Genomic DNA, 22,381 nt, shown 5'->3' with positions numbered 1-22,381 from the left:
AAAAAAGCAATCAATTTGTAATTACTTCATCAGAGAGTGATAGTGCCATGGGGAAGACTAAAGCGTGGAAAAGGTGATGCGGAATGTGGTAGAAGGAACTGCTATTTTATCCATAAGAGAAAAAGCCATCCAGATAAAGAGACCCTGCAGGCAGAGACGACAGCAAATGCCAAACGCGCGAGGGGAAGCACATTTGGTGTGTGTGAGGGATGACAAGAAGACCTGGTCACAGTGTTAAGTGAAGCGAAAGTGTTAGCAGCTCAGTCACGTCCGACTCTTTGATCCCATGGATTGTAGCCCGCCAGGCTCCTCTGTCCATGGGATTCTCCAGGCAAGAGTACTGGAGTGGGTTGCCATTCCCTTCTCCAGGGCATCTTCCCAACCCAGGTATCAAACCCAGGTCTCTTGCACTGGACGTAGATTCTTTACCATCTGAGCCGCCAGGGAAGCCCAGGTCACAGTGTGAGGCAGGGGCAGCATTCTGTGGGCCTCATGGACCACTCTGGAGACTTTGACTTTGACTTTGACTTTGAGTAGGGCAGCCATGGAGAATTCCAAAGAGGGGAGCAGTACCATCTGATTAAATATGTTGTAGCAGGATCGTTCTGGCTGCTGTTTTGATAACTGTGAGTGTGTGCACACGTGTTCATGCTGGGGGCAGGTACTCCGTGGTGGAGGAAGTGCTGTTGGGACACTGCTGCAAAGATCCAGGCAAGACGAGGTGATAGCTTGGACCAGGATGGGCAGTGTGAAACTGGTGAGAAGTGGTTGGTTAGGCCCTGCACGCCTTAGATGCCACGTCAGCCAAACTGCCACTAAATCAGACATGGCTCGTGAAAGAGGGGCGTGAGCGGTGACTCTGTGGTTGGGGCCTGAGCGCCCAGAGAAATGGAGCTGCCCTTTACTGAGCAGGGTACTGTGAGACGCAGGTCTGGGGTGAGCTCCTGGAGCTGAGTTTTTCACAGGGTAGGGTGGAGGCACTAATTAAACATCAAGAGGAAATGTTGCGAAGCAGTTGAGGTACGAGTTTAGCAGCTAGAAAGGGAGGCTGTGGCAAGAAATATAAACTGAGAAGCATGAACTTTCAATAATATTTAAAGCTGTGACATTAGCGACATTTAGAGTATGGACTCTCTAAGGTTTTTGTGTATGAACCCTTTTGAAAATTTATTAAAACCCACAGACTCCTTCCCTGAATGACATTTTAAATGCACAAAATAAAATACATGTTAAACATGTTTTGGTATACATAATTGGTATAAAGAAAGCCAATTATGATAAAACAAGTCATCAAAACATCTTAAAAGTTACACAGTAGTAAACTAATATTTTTATTGACACACTAAATAATGAGATCTAACAGTGAGCAAAATAATCATAGTCACTTCAAAGAAATATGCATAAATATTTCAAGATACATGTAACAGCTATAATGAGATGGAAATATCTGCAATTTTTTGTTAGCAAATAAATTCACAGATCTAGCTGATATTGCCATGGTTTGGTTGTCTATGTTCACGATTTCAGGAAATGCAGAGTTCATCTAGAGGTTCATGAAAACAAAGAAATGTTTCCTTTTCAAGATCACAGAGACCAGGCCTGTGGACTCTAGGTTAAGAATCCCTCACTTAGGGGTGGAACATAGCTAGAGAAGAGGGGAGGGCCACGGTGCAGAACTTGGGATTCCCCAGCATTAACAGTCAGGGAGAAAGGCGACATGGCAAAGAAAACGGAGAAAATGGGACAAAAGTTTAAAATTAAAAGGAGACAATCTAAGTCAAGGAACATGTTCCTTTTTAAATATCCTCAATCCTACCTATGCATTTGGCAGACAGTCTCAATGCAAGGACTTCGTTTCCTTATCAAGTCTTTTATTTACATGTGCATTTCCATGTTGTTTTAGAATTCCAGTTCCTTTATAAGGAATTGTGTTTGTATTATATTTAGGATTATAATATATTTAATATATATTAATATATTATTATTTTATTATAGTAATATATTAATATTATATTCTTTAATATATATTATATATGTAGCATATATATATAATATATATATTTAAATATATCTATATGAATATATAAATATAAATATATACATTTAAATATTATATATTATATATATTTATCATTATATTATATTTATTATTATATTATAATTTATAATATAATGATATATTATTACATATAATTGTTCTATATTAAATATTATATTTAATAATATTTTAATATATTTTATATTTAATCTATTTATAAATATATTTATATTATATATATTATATATTTATATCATATATATTTATATCAATAAATTAAATGTTATATATTAATATTATATTAATTATCAATTAATAATTATATATATAATTTTATATTATATAATTTATACTATATAATATAAAATTATATATATAATGTTTGTATATAATATTTATATGAATATATATTTAAATATATATAAATATATAATATATATTTATATATAATATATGTATATAATATACATATTTAAATATATATAATAAAATATATATAAATATATATAATATAAAATTTTATATAAAAATATATAAATTTAGAAATAATATTTAAATATATATAAATATAAAAACAAATATAAATATATATTTATATAATATATATAAATATATATTATATATTAAATATAATAATATTAACAATGTTATTTTAATAATAATATTTATATACCATATAAATATCATATTATTAATAATACTATTTATATATTAATATGTAATTAATATATTAGGGAAACCCAGTTTTTTTCCTAGAGTATCCTTTATCCAGGGCACATTAATCACTAGCATTTTCAATTTTACGTAGAGTAAATTGATTTTCTATATGACAAGCTTTCCTCTCAATCACTAGATTAGATTTTATGGGAAGTTCTAATGAGCCCACAAAATAGCTACTTTATTCACCTGGACAAATATTAAGTCTCAATTTACCATCTAAACAATGAAAACAACAGTTTATAATATATATTGAAATGTAGACTTTAATTAGCTTATTGAAGACATAAAGCTGATATTTTATGTGGTGATGCTGATAACACACAATACTCATCCATAGCAACAGATGGAAGATGGAAAGGCTGATCATTAAATTGGGAAATAGGAGGATACTGCTAAAGTATGTTGGAAATATATTCATATAAGTTTTAGATACATACACATATATAAGATACTGTAAATTGAAGTGTGCATCTAAAATGAAAGGCTAGAAAGACTATGGAAAAGCTCTGACAAATGGCAACAAAATGGCAACATTAAGCCTGCTACTAAAAGACACTTCAAAACCTGTTAGAGTAATGTTCAAAATGGATAGAGCTTTCAAGTATCTTCCTTTAGTTTATTTAGGTTGAAAGACACTTTAAGAACAACTGGGAAGTGTAAACACATACTGAAGATTAGGCACGATATTGATGTTAATTCTCTAGGGTGCAGTTAGGCTGCTGTATTTAGTAGGAGATTGTCCCAGAGCTGCGGGCTGACATGTGTAGGGCTGAAGTGTCGCAGTGTCTACAGTTTAAAGTTTCAATAATTCAGGGGGAAAAAGTAAGTGTCTGTGTGTGTACCTATGTGTGTAGAGAGAAAGAGAAAGACATAAAAAAAAAACCAGAAAGGAGATAGGACATGAGGGAAAGTGTCAATTACTGAATGTTACAGGATGGCAAAGGTATTCACCCTACTAGTCTTTACATTTATCTATAGATGTGAAAACTATCAAAAGCTGTGGAAAAAATTCCACAGAAATGTATATACTATTAATCTTCTACAACAATGATATGTAAACCTATAATAGACATACCTAAAACAAGGAGGTAATGATGTATACAGTATAAATTTTAAAAGATATATGAATTTCATATAAACTGAATTCAAAATACAAATCATTAAATAGGGCAATCATTTCCTATGCATTAAAAGCGGGATACACAGGGAAGAACAACTTCCTGATGCCTCGTTGCGCGCTTCCAATTCAGGGTCTCTAATCTCAACCGGACCTCACTGGAGCTAAAAATTATCAGTCCTCAGTTTCTCCAAAGCTCCAAAGGCAGTATTTACATTATTATCATTCTCAAAAGTTCCATTACTCTTTGAGCAGATGATCTCACTTCCAAGTTCAAAGAAAACAGAAGTATCAGAGGGGAAGGCCTTCGCCTGCATGCTCTGTGGTAGACACAGCCAGCTGGCTGATCCGGCTGCCATTTCAAGTCTGTGATTTCGGGAGAGGAGTGGCTGGAACTCGCTTGAATACCCACATTTCAGTTTCTGCATCTTTCAAGAATTTTAATTCACCATGGATAATCTGTCAGCAGAAGAAATGCAGCTGAGGGCTAACCAGGTTACTGATGAGTCTCTGGAAAGTACAAGGAGAATCCTGGGTTTAGCCATTGAGTCTCAGGATGCAGGAATCAAGACTATCACTATTCTGGATGAGCAAGGGGAACAACTGAAACGCATAGAAGAAGGCATGGACCAAATAAACAAAGACAAGAGAGAAGCAGAGGAGACTTTAGCAGAACTCAACAAGTGCTGTGGCCTTTGTGTATGCCCGTGCAGTAGGACAAAGAACTTTGAGTCTAGAAAAGCCTATAAGACAACATGGGGTGATGGTGGAGCCAACTCTGCTAGCATCATAGTATCTAAGCAGCCAGGCCGAGTGACAAACGGTCAGCCTCAACAAGCGACTGTAGGAGCAGCCAGCGGGGGATACATTAAACGTATAACAAATGACGCCAGGGAAGATGAAATGGAAGAGAACCTGACTCAAGCGGGTGATATCCTAGGAAACCTAAAAAACATGGCTCTGGACATGGGCAATGAGATTGAAGCACAAAACCGACAAATAGAACGAATCACAGAAAAGGCTGACACCAACAAAGATCGTATTGACAATGCCAATGCCAGAGCAAAGAAACTCATTGACCGCTAAAGCTACTGCTGTACTTCTTTATCGTTTATTTACTTCCCTAGCTCCTCCTTCAAAGTCATCACCTTTCCAGAATTTGAAATTTTGGTTCCACACTCTTCTAATCAGGAGATGTGGAAGAAGATCTAGGAGTAACAGTCCCCCAATTTTTTTAATTTTCTCGTTTTCCCTTGAGGGTATTCTTAGTCTTCCTTCTAGCATTTTCTTTCTCAGTCCATACACTTAGGTTGATTTTCATACATCATTTATAGTGTTATTTTTTCATCCTCTCCATTTACTTTAGCAGGTTCTTCTGCTTTCAAAATTTGGAAGCGTTGCCAAAGACAGCCATGTGAAAGGAAGCGGGAGGCAGTGGGGGCAAGCACAGGAGGTGAGGCAAGAGATAAGAGGTTGTTACCTCAGTAAAACCTACAGACCCTAAAGCCAAAAGTGGCGTAACCACAGTGAATATCTGGTAGGGTTTAATTTTTATTTTAAGTTGCATTTATTGCCAGTTTAGGCAGTGCTTGGTTTTGGAGCCTGGGCACACAATGTTTTTGCTATGCATCACAACTTTGCAACCTCTGCTTCCAAAAAAAGAACAGAATGAGCTTTTTTAAAGTAAGCTTAATTTCTGAACTCTTGGTGATTCACCTATGTACATAGATTCTATGATCCATTTCATATTGCATATATAGGAACACATGGTATAAATGAGTAGCTTTATTTTCATATTATTAATAGTATCATGGTCCCATTACAGGCCTATTAACCTCATAAGTTTGTCATTAGTCTTTGAGAAAAAAATATGTAAATATGAATGTATAACATGAGAATTTCTCTCCATAGCAGGGCTTAAAATTTTTTGGAAAAGTTTAACAAAGTGTATCACGTGAATTCAGATTTACCTCAATGCCAAGAATTATGTTTAGATAGGAAAACAAACTTATTTTGATCTCAGGTAGAAAATAGTTAGATTGCTTTGAGTTTTATGTAGCTTTAAACTTTTTTAAAACTCGAATTTATTCTGTTTAACTAAAAACGATTTAGAAGATTATGCCTTTGGTTTACTTATTGATGATTGCACTATTATTCTCTTTAGTGCTCCACTCCCAGAATCACATTTGTTTATAAGTGTTAGAATCTTACCGGTATTTGTCACCTTTATTTAAAAACCAGCTTCTGCACACTTCAAGGCTATTAATGTCGACTGGTTTGACAAATAACTACTGTTTGATCCTTACAATTAAATTTTGTAACTAATGGAATTGTTTTTTCAAATAGGTAATATGCTTCTGTGACTGCTTTGGGGGGATGGGAAGCAGTAATTCTGTCAGCTCTAGTTTGACAAACTGGATAAAGCAAAGGTCCATAAATCAAATGGCACTGCAATAAAGAGATGAATTTAGCACCCTTCCCAGCTTACTGGGAAAAAAAAAAAAAAAAAGTCTGTGATTTCTTCCACTGGAGAAGAGGAAAGCTTTCCCAGCCTCTCCTGGAGTGACGCATGGTCATGTGACCTAGCACTGGGCAATGAGAGGTAAGCAGAGGGATCCTGGAGGCCTCTGGAAGCACTATCCTGATTAGAGGACAAGGCGCAGCCAGCCTTCCCCTTCCTCCCGCCTTGCTCGTGGCCTGCGAGGGAAAGGAGAACGCAGGGAGGTCCACCCCCTCAGTGACCTCAGCGAGGTGCAGCCTGTCCCTGAGTGCAGAAGCCACGCCAGTGGTTGCTTCCCTGAGAGAAACACTGTCACCTGAGAAAAATAAACCTGTGCAAGTGTGAGGCACTCTTAGTAGGTGGGTTTTCTGTTATTTGCAAGGGAAAGCATTCCTAGCTAACACTGAAGCTGTTGTCTCCCTTCCACAGTTAAGAGGGCTTCTTATCCAGCACCATTTCTACCTTCTCAGAGGCCCCGCTATTGGCTGCACCCCATCCCCTTCAGTATCCCTGCATCCCCTTCAGTATCTCCAACCTTTCTCTCTCCTCTATTCCCATCATCATCATTTCACACACTCATTTCCGCTGTACTAGATAAAACATTCATGTATAAACAAACTGTCCCTCACCCTGGCATCGTCCTGAGCTGCTTCTGCCTTATCTGTGTCCCTCCTTTCACCAACATTCTTCTTAAAAGAGCTGTCTACATCCACAGTCCCAATTCCTTATCTCCTATTCCTCAACTCACTTGGATTTGCCCTGGCCACCGCTGAAAGTGCTTTTGCCAAGGTCACCAGCTACATCTTACTGCAAAATCCTATGGGAAGTTTTTTTGTTTTTAACTTAATCTACCTCTTTGTCGCATTTGACACCATGACCACACTATCCTTTTTGGAATATTTTCTCCCTTAGAATTTTAAAAAGTATTCTGTCCTAGTTTTTCTTCCTTCCTCTGGCAGATGCTTCTGAGCCTCTTTGGAAGGACCCTGTTTTTGCCTGTCGGTATGAGATTAGCATCTATACCCTGCTGTACCCTCAATCTCCATCTCTTTAGGAGCACAAACCCGCCCCATGTTTTCTTTCTCCATAAGTGGTACCATCTACCCAGTGCTGCAAGCCAGATTCTAAAACGACCCTTGATGTCCCCTCTCTCCCTTGTTCCTCAAATCCAGTTAATCAGTGATCCTTGTGAATTCAGCTCCTAAAGCTCTGTGACCAGCCCCCTCCTCTCAGTCCTGCTAATCTTCTCCCAGGTTAACCTCTTCCCGCATCAGCTTTCTAAACCTCTCCCTCAGAGGACTTCATCTCTAGGCTGTTGTTCTGGTGGTTTTGCCACCCTCTCTTTTACTTCTAAGCTTGTGTGCATGTCCTCTGACCAGAATTTGTTTTCACAAGGCTGAGTATCACTAGTATTAACCTTTCAATTCTCAGTTTAGGTTTCCACTGCTCTGGGACCTTAAGCTGGGCTGGGTGTTCCTGCTATGTGTTTGCATAACATCCTATACCCCTGCTATCTTATTTTTGTTTTGTTTTGCTACATAAGGACACATTTCATTTCTCCAAATACATTCCTTAGCTAGATTATAATGCCAAGATTTGAATTTTCTTGACCCTAAGACAATTCTCTGTATAGCACAGGCATTCATTAATGGTTGTGGATTGAATCCCTGTAATATTAAGGATTTCCATTTAATTTTTTAAAGAGTCACTTACTCTACAATGAAAAAAGGACATACATTTTAAGAAAGCCATTAGAATGACTTCAGTAGTCATTTAGACAATTATATTCTACTTATTGAGGAGGGCATGTAAACCCACTCCAGTGTTCTTGCCTGGAGAATCCCCAAGATAGAGGAGCCTGGTGGGCTACTGTCCATAGGGTCGCAAAGAATCGGACACGACTGAGCAACTAAGCACTGCACAGCGTTCCACTTATTAGGATGGATATATTCTATTTCTGAAGACAAGAAGTGACCTTCTATCATCCCTGAGGTACGTAAATTGGTTATTGCCTATTGCAGTAAAAATTCCAAGAAAAATAATTAAACAAATTATGTATAAACCACTAACTATATCCATATGGATTGTCCACAAGGAGAAGGGCATAAAACACATTCAACCACTTCAGTGTTGGTGATACTGAAACTCTTATATACTGCTGGCAGGACAGTAACATGATATGATCACTTTGGAAAACTCCACAACTGTTTCTTAAAAATTAAACATGCACCTATCATATACCCCAGCCAGTAAAAATGCATGGGGAAAAATTATGGAGTGATAGAAATGTGCTATATATCTTGATTGTGACAATAATTATATGAGCCTACACATTTTTCAAAAGTCATCAAATTGCATACTTATATGTAGTGACATTATCTTATGTAAATTAACTCAATTAGTTTTCATTGATTTTTCCAAAAAATTGCAAATATTTTGACTGGGTAACTTGATGAATTAAAGAAATGATATCTTAAGATATGATAATGTTATTTTGTTTATAAAAACTAAAAAATAATGTCTTATTTTACAGTTTATTGCTAAATACAAAATATGTTTCAGTACAATAATATAAGTTTATAAAGGAAAATTCTGTCTATATGCCAACACACTTAACATCCAAGAAAAATAGATCAAGGCCAAAAATTCAAAGAAATAAACTTATTTACAGTTACATCCTATTAATAACATACTGATAGAATGTTTTAATGACTAAGATTTGCTTCAGAACAATCCAGACCAGAATTATGTGGAAGTATTTAATAAACAAAACACCAGAATTATGTGGAAGTATTTAGTAAACAAAACTTACCATATATTGAGAATTATTGAAGCTGGGTGACTGATATGTGGGTTACACTATACAGTTATCTCTACTTTTTTGTAGCCTTTTGAGAATTGTTAGTTTAGGAAGTAAAACAAATAAAAGTGTAAAAAAATTTAAATGCACTCAAAAGCTTTAACATGACTTAAGCAGAAAATTTAATTAAATAAAGTCTAATTAAGTCAATAGTTTAATCATCAGATTAAATCATTAATTTAATCATCACTAATTTAATCATCAAAGAAGCAGAGGCCAACAAGACTAAAATAATTTAAAAATAAGACCCTTATGTAACAGTGTTACACATAAATTCGGAAATAACAATGTGACATTCTTGAAACATCAGATTATTACCAGGATTTACTGTAATTAGTTTTCTCTACTTAATATGCATGTGCTTCAGATTACAAAACCAAGAAGTTGCTTTGTATGATGAACCAAAGGCTGACACTTTGATCAGCTGAAGCTTTTTAAAAATTTTCAACAATCTAATTGTCAATACAATATAATTTAATACACAAAATGCTATCTGAATTCCAGATAAATTTTAAGATAAGCCAGATTCTAAGGAGAAAATGGATTTTTTTTTTTCAGGTTATGTAAGATATGTACATGGGCTTCCCTAGTGGCTCAGATATTAAAGAATCCACCTGCAACATGGGAGACCTTGGTTCAGAAGATCCCCTGGAGAAGGGAGTGGTTACCCACTCCAGTATACTGGCCTGGAGAATTCTATGAACAGATGAACCTGGCAGGCTACAGTCCATGAGGTCACAAAAAGTCGGACTGGACTGAGCGACTTTCACTTTTTTTCACTTCAAGTAGCTCAGCAAGTAAAGGATCCACTTGCAATGCAGGAACCCCAGTTCAATTCCTAGGCCGGGAAGATCCACTGGAGAAGGAATAGGCTACCTACTCTAGTATTCTGGCCTGGAGAATTCAATGGACTGTATAGTCCACAGGATCGCAAAGAGTCGGACACAACTGAGCGACTTTCACTTTCATGCACATGAAGTGTATGACCAGAGGGTCATATTGTCCTCTTTATTGCTAAATACAAAATAAGTTTCAGTACAATAATATAAGTTTATAAAGGAAAATTCTGTCTATATGCCAACACACTTAACATCCAAGAAAAAAAGATCAAGGCCAAAAATTCAAAGAAATAAATGTCAGTTTTAATATTTATCAATGATGTTTCAAGCCAAATGTGGTTTGGGGATATGATTTGGGACAAAATGCCTGACAAAAACTGTTAAGTCAATTCATGCTTTCAATTCTATATTCATATGCTTTAGGATTTCAGATCATTACCACGTCTATGACTAACTGCTTCTACCTCTAAATTGTAAGCTCCCTGAATGCAGGCGCTCAGTCCTAAGTAGTGTTTGTATCTCCCACCACACCCCATACAACACTGGGATTCACAAAAATAAAAGCCTGCAACCGAATGAGTAAAGCCCACATCACATGCTGAGGCGCCCTAGATCTTAGAGCTGTATTGCTCACAGCGGGGTGGCTGACTGCCTCACACTTCCCAGGTGGCCACGCCCGTGTGACATCCTTTCTCTGGTTAGACTCTACCATCTGGTCACACAAACCAAGAGCAGGCATGCCAACCAAGCCTGATTCATGAGAGTCCTTCCAGATCTCAGAAATGGATTCTGAGAAGGAGCCATTGAATCCTTTTCCTCTAGAATCTGAGAGCTTTAGTTAGGCATGTGAGCTTTGGAGCTGTCAGGGGCTGCCTCTTTAGTTTCACAGAGAAGCTAGTTTCTACAGCCAACATCCAGAAAGCAGAGCAGGGAGACAGCACATGGTCAGATGAGCCAGGCATCCCTGAAGTCAGCTTCACCCCTGCTCTTCCCACAGTTAGGTTCATGTAAGGACTGCATCACTAGATGCCAGAATTCCAACTAACACAGACAGAGTTTTGTATTACTGTAAGGACTTTTGGAATTTATGGAGTCCCAAATCCTCATGCTAGTTATTAGGAAGATGGATTAGAGAGGTTAAGTACCTTGCCTAAAGTCTCACAATGAATTTGTAAGGAAGCAGGAAGCTCTGGAAGATTCTGCAGCTGGGCTCACCCTCACTCATCCTAACCCCAACATTTTTCAGTGTTCTTGCAGCTAGGGTGCAGGCATGTGGCCAAGGCTCCTGGCCGGCAGAGCTGTCTGGCCAGGACTCGGATGAGAAATGGGCAGCGAGAGGCGGCAGCCATGCAGGAGCTGGTGTCTCTGGGTAGGCTGGTGGTGGAGCCGAGCGGTGCTTCCAGGACCGCGGAGGTGGGCCCGGGCGCACGCCTGCTGTCTGCCCGAGGCAGCAGTGGGTCCCTAGCCCACTCTGTGGCTGGGTTTTGATTGAGAAGCACCCAAATGTCGTGGTCACGAGATTCTGGGAGCCACCTAATAGCTTTTAATAAATCTCTTTCTGCTTAAACCACCTAGAGTTCTGCTAAGACTAGGAACCTTGACTTACATAGAGTTTGGTACCAGGAAATGGAGTTCTGTGCCTAGAATGTAGAACTGGATTACTGGAGGAGGTGGTGCTCTGAGCAGGGAAGGCACACACACTGGAAGCAGAAAGCTAGTAACTCTGTGACACAAAGTTTTGTCAAACTATCCCCTGCTGTACCTCAGAAGACAGACGAGGTGCTGTGAATGTTCCAATAGAGGAAATAATAAGAAAAATTTGCCTAAAAGAAGGAGATTTAATAGGAGTACTCAGAAGTCCTAAACTCCTTCCCAAATTCAGTATCACTTAGAAATTCTTTTCAGCTGCATCAAAACCTAAAACAAACAAACAACAACAGCAACAACAAAAAAACAAAACAGGGACTTAAATCTGGGATTTTTTTTTTCCCTCAAGCTTTGAAGATTAATGGACACTCTAAAGGAAGAGTCAGTCTACACACTTGAGTATGTTGAAAATGGCAATCCCAAATCATCAGGAAACAGTAAAATGATGAGCAATTTGCCAAGAGAGAGGAGCAGATAACATGCTATGGCAAGAATTCATTGAGATCACTTTGTATTTGACTCATGGACGTTGCTTTGCAGCTTAAAATACGTTTTCATATATTCCTCCTCTCTCCTCTGCTCCTCTGTCACTCCTGTCCATCTCCCCATTATGTCCCCCTCTCCCCATCTCCTTTCTTTGTTTGAGAACCCTATAACCTTATAGGATATCTGGGCAGGCATTATTCACTATTTATTATTGTTCTCAAGGAAGAGAAGGAACTGGGGCTTTAAAAACTTTTACAACTATTTTAACATTAAAAATCAAGTGCTAGAATCATTCATTAGAAGTAGAGCAGATCCAGGTTTGGTGAGGCCTGAAGCTAATATAATTTGCAGAAACTTTGCTAAGGAAAATAATACAAAACTAAAAATATAAACTCTGATATGAAAGTTAATAAGAAAAAACACAAATCATAATTTTACAAAGCTGAAAAATATCACCAATGTCACAGAATATGGCAAAAGAATAAGTTTTTAGTAATTAACTGCTTAATATCTTCTCCAATATCTTTTTCTTCATGTCTATGCTGCATAATCTGATCACCTTTACATATAAATGTCTACATAGTCAAAAATGTTTTCATTCTTTAGCAAAGCAGATTGAAATGTACTCTTTATTATTAATAGTTTTGAAAAAAAAAATTCAGCCTCACACCTCTTTTATGTCCTGTAAGCTTAAGTTTGGGAAAGAAGTTTCTTTCATGCCCTTGCTATAGGAGGTCAGAACATTTCCATTCTCTTGTGCAAGTTAATCTTACATGCTTCATGACAACACTCAGCCAGCTCGTAACTGATGGTTTATTTTGTGTGATATTGTGAGTTTTACGCTGTTTTATTTACGTCAGTGCTGCTGCCAAGTGTGCTCGGTCATATCCACCTCTTTGAGACTCCATGTAGCCCGCCGGGCTCCTCTGCCCATGGACTCTTCCAGGCAAGAACACTGGAGTGGGTTGCCATTTCCTACTCCAGGGGGTCTTCCCAATCCAGGGATTGAATTGGCATCTCTCATGTCTTCTGTATTGGCAGGCGGATTCTTTACCATTAGCACCATTGATGTTAGTATTTGTTGTCAAATCAACAAGTTAAATTGTAAGAGAGTAGGAAACTTTCTTACAATTTACAGTTTGATGGAAGTGGAAAGAGTTTGTAAGAGTCCTGCCAATAAAACACCTTACTCTTAGAAAATTTACAAAACATCTGCCTCTTTGAGCACAACAGTAGGAAGGGGCCCAGGCATCAGGGATCTGGAGCTTAAGCTTCACTGGCTTTATGGTGAATATGCCTCTCTGCTTTTTCCATAATATGTTTCTTGTTTTAATTTAACTTGATTCTTTTTGTGACTTTATTGGGATATAATTGACATACAACATTGTATAAGTTTAAGGTGTACAATGTGATGATTTTATATAAGCATATCTTGCAAAATGTTTACCACAATAAGGTGAGTTAACAAATGCTCTGCCTCACATAGTTACCAAATTCTTGTTATGGTGAGAGCATTAAAGGTCGCCTCTCATAGCAACTTTCAAGTATACAATACAGCAGCGTCAGCTCTAGTCCCCCTGCTGTACGTTCGATCCCCAGAACTTATTCAACTCAGAACTGAATCGTGTACCTTTTGACTACCACCTCCCCATGTCCCCTGCCCCTAGGCCCAGGCAACCACCGTTTGACTCTGCTTCCAGGAGCTCAATGTTTTTGATTCCATATATAAGTGAGATCATACACTATCTATCTTTCCCTCTCTGACCTATTTGACTCAGGCTAATGACTTCAACACAGGGAGGCCTGGCATGCTGTGATTCATGGGGTCGCAGAGTTGGACCCCATGACTGAGCGACTGAACTGAACTAAACTGAACGACTTCAAGGCCCATCCACGTTCACATGTGTGTATATCACATTTTCTTTATCCATTCAACTATTGATGAACAAGTTAGTTGCTTCCATGTCTTGACTACTGCACATAATTTTGTGATGAACATGAAGGTGCATTAGTTAGTCTTTTCATGTCTTTTGGATAAATGCCCAGAAGTGGAATTGCTAAATCATATGTCAATTCCATTTATAACTTCTTAAGGACTCCACATACTGTTTACTGTTTTGGCTACCCCAGTTTACACTGGTTTAAAAGGTTCCCTTTTCTCTAAACCCTCGCGAGTGCCTGTTCGCTCTTGTCTTTTTGATAACAGCCATTCTAGCAGGCAGCAGGTAACACCCGTTGTGGTTCTGGTTGACATTCTGCTGATGGTCAGTGGTACTGAGCACCTTCCCGAGAACTAGTGCTGCACTTGCCTGTCTGCTTTGGAAAAATATCTCTTCAAATCTTCTGCCCATTTTTAACTGGATTGTTCGATTTTCTGCTATTGAGTTGTACCCATTCCTCATATATTTAAAAAATTGACTCCTTGTTAGATATGTGCAAATATTTCCGCCCATTTTGTAGGCTGCCTTCTCATTTTGTGGATTGTTTCTTTTTCTGTGCAGACGCTTTTTAGTTTAATGTAGCCCCACTTGCTGATTTTCGCTTTCCTTTAATTTTTAAAATGTAAGTCTTGCTTGGCCAAAATTCACCTCTCTGCTCCACTTTAATCATTGGTAGAAGAAGAGGAAAGAAGTGGCAATAGAACAGAACTTTTCCTGTGACATTATTGTCACTGGAACATTTTACTTCTCTTCTTGCGAACCAAAGGAGGACACCTGCCCTCGCTCATCTTACCTACTTCATCTCTCTAAGCCTCAGTTTCTCCATATGTAAAACAGTTATGTCCAAGTGACCAATGGAGTTCCCTGGATTAGAACTCCGAAGGCTCTTGAGAGAACTGGCCCTGTGACCGCAGCAGCATCGTTTCAGGTACGAGAGAGCCACAGCGCTATGGGGAAGGGGCTGTGTGTCGGAGGTGGGGGGTCTCCAGGACAGAAGAGACCGTTCTGGAGCAGTAGAGGGGGATGTGGGGGGACTGCAAACCAGGATCCGATGCAGCAAACCTAAAGTGGACTTGACCAGGTCGCTTTACCTGGGACCACACCCAAGTCCATCGTTTGGAATACACATAGTGGGAAAATACCAACAGCCACACTTAAGGAGGCTTCTAAAATTTTGAGAAGTATTATGAGAAGAGGTATGTATCAGATGAATGTTTAAATGATTTTAAAATGCTCAGAGGCAAAAGGGATGGGAGTAGAGTTCAGTCCCTGTAACTTAGCACACATTGCCAAGTTCAGGAGCAACGACTATTATAATTGAGCTGGTGATAAAAAAGCAGGGGATTCTTGGACAAATTCTTAGAGTTACTGTAAAAAATGTGTATTTATCCATTCCAGTCCCTGCTGGTACAACTTCTCTTCAAAAAATTTTCACTGGCACCTTCTATTTATGATGTTGCTATTTAGTTGCTAGGCCATGTCCAACTCTTTTGGGGACCCCATGGACTGCAGCCCATCAGGCTCCTCTGTCCATGGGGTTTCCAGGCAAGCATACTGGAGTGGGTTGCCATTTCCTTCTCTGGAGGATCTTCCTGACCCAGGGATTGAACCCGAGTCTCCTGCATTGCAGGCAGATTCTTTACTGCTGTGCCACTGGGGATGCCCCTTTTGTTTATGATGTACTGAAAGCTAAAGGACGACTTCTCAAGGACCCGATTAGCAAAGAGTAGAAATCAACAAATGAATAGGTCAAAATAAAGCACAAATCTGTGCTTGCATAGCATGAAAGATTATTTTCTGGACCATATAAATATCTCTAGTCTGCATGACAGCTATAAGGGGTTTATTATTATCTCTTCCCAATTATGCCATCCATGTCCACAAAAATAAACATCCTATAAAAAATAGATGATAACACTCTGAATCCCTCATAAATTAATAATAATTAACTTTATCTTGAGAATACTACTTGACATGTGGTAATGATAGCTTCAAAAAATGCAAAAATTATATTTGAAAAATTCCTTTTTTGAAATTTTTCCTCTTTTATTCCTTGATACTGATTACTTTCTTCATATAACAGGTGATTTTAAATTACATGTGTTTCTCCTAAGAATATCCACAACGTATTTATAGATCATCTATAGTTATTGCATAGTTTATTACAGAGTGAATTAATTATCCTACTTTGAAACAGAATTATAGCTTATAAGTATGTAAATAAAATGTATCATTTAAAAATATTAAGAATTCAGCAACCATTTTCTTTGGAAGGTCACTAAAAGGTAGTGGAACTTGTTCTGAGGACTAGTTCTGCCTCTTCATCCAAAGACCTACTTGTCTTTAATTAAGACAGTTTATTTCTACATAATATAATTTTCCTTTTTAGCGAAATGCAGATCATATCAGTTTCCTAACCACTGCATAGAGCTATTATGATGACATCAGATATGGTGGCATCAAATGTGAAACATTGCTTCAAGTACAAATATGAGATATAATTATTTTAATAAGACTGGCAATTAAACTTCTACTTTTCCCTTTTAGGTTTACTGTCAACCCCTCTATCTAAAACCAACTTAATGAATCTACTTGACAATTTAATTATGTGACTAAAATGATGTTCATGGGCACATCAAGAAAAATAGACATAAATAATGCTTTCCAGAATCTTTTAATAAAGAGAGGCTTTCAAACAGCAAATTAAAAGTTGTCTTTCACAATAAGCTTTCCTTTTAAGTTGTACACTCACTAGCTCTAGTTCAGTGGATTCAATACGATAATTAAGCTACCTGGAAACTAAGAGAGCACACATTTCTGTGAACAGTAAACAGCTACAATTTGACATCTGGCTCCTGTTTCTGGGCTTCCCAGGTGGCTCAGATAGTTAAGTATCTGCCAGCAGTGTGGGAGGCGCAGGTTCGATCCCTGGGTCAGAAAGATCCCCTGAAGAAGGAAATGGCAACCCACTCCAGTATTCTTGCCTAAAAAATTCCATGGACAGAGGAGCCTGGTAGGCTACCGTCCACGGGGTTGCAAAGAGTCGGACACGACTGAGCGAGTTCACTTTTTTTCCTGTTTCTGGATTTTATCAAACATCTAAAATTTCCTATATAATTCTAAGTGGTCCCTAGTTTATATCCTGGCCTTTCCACACACTAGTCATACAAAATGAAACACAAGAGTTTTGGTATTTTGTGAGTTTTATAAAATGAAATGAGTAACAAACTGCAAAAATTATGAAGCCAAGAATTCTTTTTTTAAAAGTGTTATTGAAATAAAACATTTGGTCAATATCCTGTGGAACTTATGTACTATTTCATATAAAAGATAAAATTTCTAAGTTTCTAAAATTTCTAAGTTTCTAAAATTTCTAAACAGAAAAGGATCTTACTAAAGTTTTGAACAGATATTTGAGTTATTTAATATATCTGGACTATGAATAACAATATTATTTTTTTCTTTGAAAATTTAATAAATTATCTTTTAGTATTATTCAAGCCTTTATAATTCAGTCATAAAGGTCTTAGGCCACATCAAAATGAACCTCTTTCTCCTAGTGGTTCAAAGTACAGATGCTAGAACTAGATGGTAGTGGATGCAAAATCTGGTTCTGCCACTCAGAGCTCTTAGACCACAAACAAATTACTCTCTGTGCCCGAGTTTCCTCGTTTCTAAAACAGATATACTAACAGATCTCCCGGAAAAGACTGTGAGAGCTAAAGGACAACACTCAGAACAGTGCCTGACTCACCAGCCCCTCAGTTACTGCTCACTGTTCACTGCCACTGCTATTTCCCTTACACTTCCCCGCCTTTGACTGATACTTCAGTGAAAGCAATCACCATAAGCCAGGATACCCGCAAATACTCCGGGACGAATAAGATGGTCAAACCATGGTAAATATGACTATCAGGATCAAAAAGTCCTAAAAAGGGTGAAAGATGTGAACAGAAAGCTTATTTAGGATGTATCTATAATAATGCTGCTGGAATAAAGGTTTAAATACAGAAAAAAACTACCTACACAAGGTGAAATTAATTATCCATAATTTAATGAGACTTTTTCATACTTCATTTAATTTAGCTATTCATATTTTTAAAAATAACCTCAATATATCTTGGACTAAATTAATGAAATTGATTTCTAATAGGTGTTTATAATAGATATTGACATGCTTTATATGCTGAATTTTTTAATGAAAACAAATACTTAATTCTAAATCACTGATCCCTTTTTAGTCAATAGTGAGAAATTTTCCAGCAAGAATAGAAAAAATAATACTTCTAAAGAGCAAACAACATATAGTAAGAACAAGGTAGAAGTTAAAAATTTAAATTCACAACTCTAAAAAGTTTTGAAGAAAATAATATATGTGACACCCAAGAGCCTAAACATAACTCAAATATTAAAGTTAGAACAAGGAAGGAAGGGAATGGAATTGGGGTAAGTTTTGCCATAGGCACACAGAATATTCAAACTGAACTATAAACTTGTTTTAAAACTATAAATTAAAAAATGTATACACACTGTAAAACAGAAGTAACCCCAAATTAATTACCCATTAAAACTTAACTAGGCTAGCCTTCACAATAAATACTTTCATACACAAATTAAGAATACAGTCAGTCCCCTACATACAAATGGGTTCTGTTCCAAGAGCAGGTTCGTAAGTCTAGTTTGTCCACAAGTCCAACAAAGCTAGCCTAGGTACCCAACTAACACCATTGGCTATATAGTACACGACTGTAATCGGTGTATAATACTTCTCACAGAAATACTACATAAAAAATCACAGAAATAGAGAAAACATTTTTATCTTATGTACAATATCTTGAAAAGTACAGTAGTACCAGCCACATCACTGCTACTTTTATGCTTGCTTCTGGACATCCTGGGCTTAAAATAAGAATACTGTCCTACTGCGCTCTATACATGCATGTGTGCCCCATGGCTCAGTCGTGTCCGACTCTTTGTGATCCCATGGACTGTAGCCCGCCAGGCTCCTCTCTCCATGGGATTTCCCAGACAAGAATACTGAGTGGGTTGCCATTTCCTACCCCAGGGGACCTTCACAACCCAGGAATCAAACCTGCATCTCTTGTGGCTCCTGCATCGGCAGGCGGATTCCTTACCACTGAGCCACCTGGGAAGCCCACTGAATACAGTATGGTACAGTAAAATACACAAAAGCACAACCTTTGGTAGAGGTTGTATGCAGGTGACAATGGACCCCAGACACGTGAACTAACTTATGTGACTGGACATGTGAACGCATGTTCACAACTTTGAAAAGTTCACAACTTCCAGGATCATAGGTAGGGAACTTACTGTATTTCAACCTGCTAATTTGCACTGCAATGAGAAATCTCCTGTTCTACTTACTCTATTAAAATTTTCTTTAGCTCGTGTTCCAATGTTTACTCAGATCCTAAAACATGAACCTCACTATAATCTTCCAAACTAGTTTCTTCAAATTTGAGTTCTGCAGCAAAGTAAATGTGATTTGAAAATATTCCTGAATTTATACTAGATCAACTTCCATAATCCCTTAGCTTTGGTTTGTCATCCACTTTGTATACAAATAATAATTACAGTCAAAGCAGGGCAGTCTAGGGTATTGAAGGCCATTAGGCACTCCTGAATGTAGTTTCAGCTTCAAACCATAGCATCTGACATATTATAGCCTCAATGTCCTTATTTTCTAAATAGTCTAAAATTGAAGATTTCCTATTTGACCCAGTAATTATGTGTACAAGTACTTTCTATATTTCTAAGAGACTAGAGTTTTTGGTTTTGCTTAAAGTTTAATTATTAACCTATTATATTATATATGGTTAAAGAATTAGACCTATAAAGTTTCTATTGTCTGAAACAGATTATGGTAATCTTGAGGATGCTTGGAAATAATGGGCATACTTATCTTATGGGGGAAAATGCCCTACCTGTAGCTATTAATTCAACACTTATGTTCTAATACTTTATGTTCTTTTTAACCAACTTAATAAATATTAAGATCTGTTGAAATCTTCCACAGCAGATCTAATAGTGCTGGCTCAAACATACTAATTCTCTGTTATTTATGCACGACAGAGCATGACTACCTTATCGTTGCTGTGTAGGTACACTCCTCTGTCCTTTGAATGCCACTTTAACATCAATAACTGCATTTATTTGATTATCTCTGGCTGTGCAGGCTCTCCACTGCTGCCGGCTTTCCTCTAGCTGTGGAGAGCAGGGCTACTCCCTAGTTTCGGTGACCAGGTTTCTCCTGAAGTGACTCCTCTTGCTGCGGAGTATGGGCTCTCGGGCTGCATGCTTCAGTGGTTGTGGCTCCTGGGCCCCAGAGCACAGGCTCAGTAGTTGCGGCACTCTGGCTTAGCCGCTTCGCAGCATGTAGGATCTTCCCAGGTCGGCGATCGAACTCACGTCTCCTACATTGGCAGGAGAATTCTGTACCCCTGAGTCACCAGGAAGCCACTGCATGCATGCTAAATCACTTCAGTCCTGTCGACCCTGTGGGCCGTAGCCCGCCAGGCTCCTCCGTCCGCAGGGATTCTCCAGGCGTGACTGTTGGCGTGGGTTGCCAGGCCCTCCTCCCATGGATCTCCCCCACCAGGGACCGAGCCCTTGACGCTTGTATCTCCCACACTGGCAAGTGGGTGCTTTCCCACTAGTGCCACCTGGGAAGCCTGGGGAAGCCACTACTTTACTGTTCAGGTCATGTCCCCCAACCTTTTTCTTCCTCATTCTCCTCCTCCATGTCTGCTTCCTTGCCCTCCTTCTTCTTGTTCCTTGCATATTCTGATATTTCTGACTCTTGCATTGTTCTACTTCAGGGTGCATCTTAGTGGGATTTTGACTTAGTGGGATTTTGATTTTAGTGTAAGAGACTTCATCTTCTTATTTGGGAAATTTGTTATTATTTATGCTTGTTTGAACAGCTGATTTTTGTAATAACTTCTGAGAGCTTGCTTTATGCTTCTGTTTTAGTGTTTGCTTTGTTTTCTGACTTTAAGGGGAGCATTCATTCATTCAACAATACATACTGAATATTGTGTGTCGCATGTTTTCATTGCTTTCATTTTATTTAAGTGCCTAAGCAGGTACTCATCTTTCAGGTTTCTCTATCCAAACATCACTTAATAAAACCTTCTTTAACACTACTCAATCTAAACTAATTCCCTGGGAATTCCCTGGTGGTCCAGTGGTTAGGACTGGGCACTTTTACTGCTGTGGCCCAGGTTCAACCCCTGATAAGGGAACTCAAGATTCCACAAGCTGCAAGGTGCAGCCAAAAAAAATTATGTTCCCTTATTATTCATTTTCATAGCAATCTTTAGTATTTCTTCAAAATATGGTTCTTATTTGTGAATTATTAGTTTAATGTCTACCCACATGCTGAGCTCCGTCCGTTAGACAGCAACTTCATCTGTTCAGGGCACAGCCAGGACCCAGAGTGCTTGCCGTGTGGTGATGGTTAGTTCAAAGAGAGGACTAAGTAATTAATAATCAATTCAGTCTTACAAATTCAAACTGTAGTTCTCTTTAAGAATGCTTTGAGGGAATTCCCTGGTGCTCCAGTGCTTAAGACTCGGCGCTTTCACTCCAGGGGCTGGGTTCATCCCTGACTGGGAACTAAAATCCTGCAGGCCACGTGGTCACATAAATAACTAAACACAAAACGCTGATTCTATGGTGACTGAAGGGATGGTGCACTATTTCCATTCATTCTCATGTTTATATTTTTTGCACTTTTAAATGTTTTATGATCATTATTGTTCATAAAGAATAAAATGATTTGATGACACCTTCCCTATGAAAGAAAAAATTAGCACTAATTTGTCTATTCTTACCTCTCACCAGTGCTTACTTATTTTTATTAAAAGAATTTTTTCATCCAGAGTTTCTTGATTAAGTGAATAACATGGTTTAAATACAAGACATGGAAGGGCACATTACTACTGCAGATAGGATGGAAATGTTTTGATTAAGCATCAGCAATTTTAGAAAAGTTGTTAGTCAAATTTGGTTACAGAAATATTATAAAAATTTTTATCTGGATTTTTTAAAAGAAAATATAAATTTCTGGGACAAACTAAATGGTCTCCAGACACTAAACAGTTGAAGTTACCAACAAAACTGCCAAAGTTTTGACAGTATTAGTTCTGATTCTATTGTCTATGTACAGGATGTTAACTTTCTGAACATAATCTTTAGGTTAAGAGAAAAAA

The 22,381-nt window shown here is 38.0% G+C and overlaps 1 protein-coding gene and 1 pseudogene across 1 annotated transcript in view; one reads left to right on the top strand and one right to left on the bottom strand.

The window, feature by feature from the left end:
• The window catches only part of LOC136145498 (uncharacterized), a 147,500-nt gene that overhangs the window by 62,587 nt on the left and 62,532 nt on the right, over positions 1–22,381 (bottom strand). The window lies entirely within an intron of this gene.
• On the top strand, positions 4,259–5,985 carry LOC136145749 (synaptosomal-associated protein 23 pseudogene; annotated as a pseudogene).

Source organism: Muntiacus reevesi, chromosome 13 (genome assembly GCF_963930625.1).
Source record: "Muntiacus reevesi chromosome 13, mMunRee1.1, whole genome shotgun sequence".
Lineage (NCBI taxonomy): Eukaryota > Metazoa > Chordata > Mammalia > Artiodactyla > Cervidae > Muntiacus > Muntiacus reevesi.
The sequence above is the reverse complement of the archived record's forward strand: the minus strand, read 5'-3'. Positions and strand labels throughout refer to the sequence as shown.